Source organism: Lathyrus oleraceus, chromosome 4 (genome assembly GCF_024323335.1).
Source record: "Lathyrus oleraceus cultivar Zhongwan6 chromosome 4, CAAS_Psat_ZW6_1.0, whole genome shotgun sequence".
Lineage (NCBI taxonomy): Eukaryota > Viridiplantae > Streptophyta > Magnoliopsida > Fabales > Fabaceae > Lathyrus > Lathyrus oleraceus.
Window position 1 is genome coordinate 454,168,585 of NC_066582.1, and position 5,679 is coordinate 454,174,263.

Below are 5,679 nucleotides of genomic sequence, written 5' to 3' on the forward strand. Positions count from 1 at the left end.
ACCAAAAATGATGTAATTAGCAAAAATGCAATTTTACAAAGCAAGGGCAAAATGGACATTTCACCCTGGGGCTTGTGACAGCTGTATGACAGCTCACACACTCTCCAAATACCAGCTGTGATGTGTTGGCACTTGTCTCATGGCAATTGGCTTTGTGTAACTCATTTTCACTATGTTCTGCCACATCTTGCATTTTCAAGTGAAGTTTAAAAATGACTTGGCCAAATATTGAACTTTGAGCACTTGTGACAGTTGAAACAATTTCTAATTTGCATTTGTGAGGTGTTGCAAAAACTCCCATGCCAAAATTCCAATTATTTCTCAACTTGGACCATTTTGCCCTTGGATCTTTAATTGTGCACTTGAAAATTGACCTTTTGCATTGACCATTTTTGATGAATTCCAATTATGCACCATGAAAGTACATGTCAAATGGAGTTTGCTCATAAAAAGATCACTCAATTTGGACACTCCATGTGGAAGTTATGCCACTTTGATTATGGGTCATTTTTGAAATTGAATGGACCATAACTTGCCAACCATACATGGGATTTTCAAGTTCTTGGACTTTTTGGAAAGGTGAGACCAAGATCTACAACTTTCATGTTGAACAAATTTTCATTTGAAGCTTCCTTGGACATGTAATTTTGAGGTCAAAAACTTTCCATTTTTGGAAACTTCCATTACAAGTCACTTTCTATTTTTGGCAATTTTTGTTCTGACTTTATTTTCTCCATTCTTGAGCTTTGACATGTCAAATAACACTTGTTCCAACATGAATGAAGTGTCTCCAACTCTCTCCCACCTCCAAATCCATAAAATCAAGCACAGTTGACCATAGTTGACTTTTTCAACTGATAGATGAATTTGCAATGCATTGATCAATTTGAGCCCCAATCTTCTGATGAAATGGCTCAAGGATGAAACCCTAGCCTCCATAAGCTCAATAAAACCATGAAATGATCTTCATATCCAACATAGACCCCATCTCCTTGCTATGCCCTGATTGGCCCAATGCACCTGATTAGGGTTGACCAGTGGTCAAAACCCTAATCTCAAGGAATATGCTCCAACACTTTAATCTTCTGATGATAAACCATGATGATGATGATGAATCATTTCAATCAAGATGAAGACCAATCTCCCTGAGAACCACAAAACCCTAATTTGAACCTCCACATCCTCAGATGATTAATGACCAGTCCAATGAACCCCTATCTTGCACACAACCTCTTATCTTCTGACCAAGACTTGGGAGGATGATTTGCACAATGTAACCACATGATATGCAATATGCAATGCCTAATGACCTAAAATGATATGCAATATGTTAAGCTAGTCCCAAGAGAGGAGGGCAAATTTTGAGGTGTTACAATATTGATGTTGAGATTGAATCGTTTACCAGAAATGATCAAGATGAGAATATTATATCAAATGATTCATATATTAGAAATGATCATAATGAGGGTATTTGGATCAATCCAACCGTCCGTGTTGTTAAGAGACATATAGAACATATTCCAACCAAGAAAAGAAAGAGAACTTAGTGAAAAAGGTACAGGTCAAATGATTTTAATTGTTTTCTTTATTACAGGTAAAATGACTTTTATGATTTTAATTGTTTTTACATTTGTCATCTGATTTTAATTGTTTTCTTTATTACAGGTAAAATGGCTATTATGAAGTCAATCATTCGTGCAAGGGGCAAGGGATACTTGAAAGTATCAATTGATATTTGTTTAGATGGAGATGTTCCATTGTCGTCAAGCCTCATTCGCGTAGATGATGATGCTGGATATTTGAAAGTATCCCTCTACGACAATGGAACATGTCCATCTAAACAAATATCAATTCTATCTTCAAAAGATAAGGGACCAAAAATATAAGGGGATTACGCAGCAAATCGAGTCAGTTGCATAAAAAAAAAGGTATAAACACAATTATATGATATTTATGCATAGAAAATGTTAATTCTTGATCTTATACATCACCTAACTAATTTTATGATATTTTAGGTTCATGCTATTGATATTGAACAAAAAGAGGTTGTTGCTAAGAAGACTGCTGCTAGCAAAAAAAACACACATCTCAGAGATGCTTTTGCTACTTAGTTTTATTTCTTTTTAAGTTATGAATTGGTTGTATATTTAGAATCTTTAGAAGTTAAACGATTATATATCAGTGGATTGTTGTATATGTATGAATTGTGGTATATAAGGCTTGTTGAATGCAATGTGTGAAAAAAGGCTTCAAATTATACAGTTTTGGGTGTACTGCTTCAATATACAGGTTGTCTAAAATAAATAAATAAATATAGCGCTTTTTAAAAAAAAAATTAAATAACCACCCACTTTAGAGGGCGCTTCCCAAAATAAGCGCCCTCTAAACCCTTTAAATTTCCACTTTAGAGGGCGCTTTCCAGTAAAAGCGCCCTCTAAACCCTTAAAAGTTTCCACTTTAGAGGGCGCTTTCCAGTAAAAGCGCCCTCTAAACCCTTAAACGTTTCCACTTTAGAGGGCGCTTTCTTTAAAAAGCGCCCTCTAAAGTGGCCCTTAAAGGGCTTAAAGAGCCACTTTAGACAGCGCTTTCACCAGGAAAAAAAGCGCTGTCTTTACCTATGCCAGCGCCAGATTAGAGGGCGCTTTAAAGCGCTGTTATAGGCCAAAAAAAGCGCCCTCTTTTCCCTTATTTGGCGTAGTGTTGATAAAAGTTGTATGTTGTTTATATATATATATATATATATATATATATATATATATATATATATATATATATATATATATATATATATATATTGTATGTTGTTGTTGTCGATAAAAAGTTGTATGTCGTTGATAATTTAATTTTTGTTGATATATGTTGTATTTTATTTTAGATATGTTGTTGTTGAATTAATTTTTATTATGTGTTGTATTTTGTTTAAGGTGTGTTGTTGTTGATAAAAGTTTGATGTTGTTAGTGATTTAGTTTTTGTTAATATATGTTGTTGATGATGATATATATGTTGTATGTTGTTGTTGATAAAAGTTGATGTTGTTGATGGTGATTTATATGTTGTATGTTGTTGATTTTTAAGGATATACCTTGTACATTGCAACTTTTACTACATTAAACTAACACTTCTATTAGATGAATTTATTATGTCATATGTGGTTTGAGTGTTTTACCAACATGTCATTAACTAAATAACCTTTCTTATTGAATTAGAAATTTATAATATAAAAAGAATTAAGTTATGTTAGAAAACTACTTACGCTGGTTAATGTTTTTCGAGCTTTCTTTCTTCCATTCCAGGTATCTATCTCCCTCTTTGATAGTTAGTTACGTAGAAAACTTTCAAAGGACAAATACTGAAAGATCCTCTTAACATTAACAAAGAAAACTTTCAAAGGACAAACACTGAATGATTCTCTGAGCATTAACATAGAAAGCTTTCTAATGACCAACACTGAAAGATTTTCTGAGCATTAACAAAGAAAAATTTCAAAGGACCAACACTGAAAAGATTTTTTAAGCATTAACAAAGAAAACTTTCAAGGGACAAACACTGAACGATTCTCTGAGCATTAACAGAGAAAACTTTCAAGAAAAAAACTGAAAGATCCTCTAAGCATTAAGAGAGAAAATTTTCAAGGGACAATACTAAAAGATTCTCTAAGCATTAACAGAGGAAACTTTCAAGGGAAAACACTGAAAAATCCTCTGATCATAACAAAAAAAACTTTTAAGGGACAAATATCGAGAGATTCTCTGAGCATTAATAGATAAAACTTCTTAAAAGACAATCGTTGAAAGATTCTCTGAGCATTAACAGAGAAAACTTTCAAAGAACAAACAATGAAAGATTCTATGAACATTAACAGAGAAAACTTTCAAAGGAAAAACACTGAAAGATCCTCCGAGCATTAACAGAGAAAACTTTCAAAGGACAAACACTGAAAGATTTTTTGAGAATTAACAGAGAAAACATTCGACAGACAAACATTGAAAGACTCTCATTGAAAGATTCGTTGAGCATTAGTAGAGAAAACTTCCAAAGGACAAACACTGAAAGATTCTCTGAGCATTAATAAAGAAAAATTTCAAAGAAAAAACAGTGAAATATTCTTTGAGCATTAACAGAGAAAACTTTCAAATGACGAACATTGAAATATTCTCTGAGCATTAACAAAGCAAACTTTCAACAGACAAACATTGAAAAAATCTCTAAGCATTAACAAAGAAAACTTCCAAAAAACAAACACTGAAAGATTCTCTAAGTATTAATAGAGAAAACTTTTGACAGACAAACATTGAAAGACTCTCATTGAAAGATTCTCTGAGTATTAACAGAGAAAACTACCAAAGGATGAACACTGAAAGATTCTTTAAGCATTAACAGAGAAAAATTTCGTAGGATAAACACTGAAAGATTCTCTGAGCATTAACAAAGAAAACTTTCAAAGGATGAACATTGAAATATTCTCTGAGAATTAATAGAGAAAACTTTCAAAGACTAAAAAGATTGATTGAAGAAATTGATAACTCTATTGGGGATTGACTAGTATTGCACACGATGGCCGTCGGCTGGGGAAAATTCCAGAAAAGACTCCCTAGGGAGAAGATTTACTGGAGAAAATACTCTACATGGGAAAAGTTCCAAAGAAGACTCTCCGGAGAGATCTCAATGTTTTTTATTATTCCCAAAGTTTTAATGCAATGTTTATAAAAAATAATCAACATTTCGCAAACAAGTAGAAAAGAAATAGAGAAAGCTTTGATGAAAAAGTTTTATTCAATGAGAAATTGACCAGTGAATGGGTGGAAATACATAAGGATTCAATTCGTATAGGAGGAAATTGTTGAGATAGAAAAGGTCAAATGGCAATGAAAACGTGTTTGAGTTTCCATTGAATTACAAATTTGCTATCTTCCCTATGTATTTAAAATAACAACACTTTGGTTCTGAGGAGAGTGGTTGGATTGATTATTCCCATCTTCAGTTGCCATTGTAGAGTGGGTTCGTGGAACGCAATCTCTTGCGTTTTGGAAAATCCCTAACTTTTGTCTGGACCGTCCTTTTAGATTTTTTCAGTCCATCGGGATACCCTTTTTTTTTGCCTAAGTCGCCCTTTCTGGTTTTCTATTTATCGGGTTATATTCTTTTGTTGTATCCCTAATTTTTGTCTGTTTTTTTTCAAAACCCACTCCTTGCTAGAGTCGCTTCTTGAAACTACCAGGACATCAGATGATTCATAACCATTTTGCACAATAGTTGCATTACCATTATCCTTTCCACCATGATTATTCAGTCGATCATGTCACATATTTCTTGTATGACCCTACTTCTTACAATGATAACACTTAATAGCCAGAGCATTACCACCATAAGAATTATGTAGAACTTTACTCTTCTTCTTCTCAAACCTACCATCTTTCTTTGTGAATTTTCCTTTTACGGACAAACCTTCACCAACTGTCGATGACTTGTGCTCCTTTCGTTCGTTCAAATTCTAAGAGTACAAAGATGATTGAAAATCTTCAAAGGTCAACGAATATCTTCCATACAAGAGAGTTTATTTGAAATAAGCATGAGACTTAGGTAAAACAGATAACATTAGAAAGGCTTGATCTTCATCATCAATCTTAACTTCGATATTCTAAAGATCAAGAATCTATTTGTTGAATATATCCAGTTGC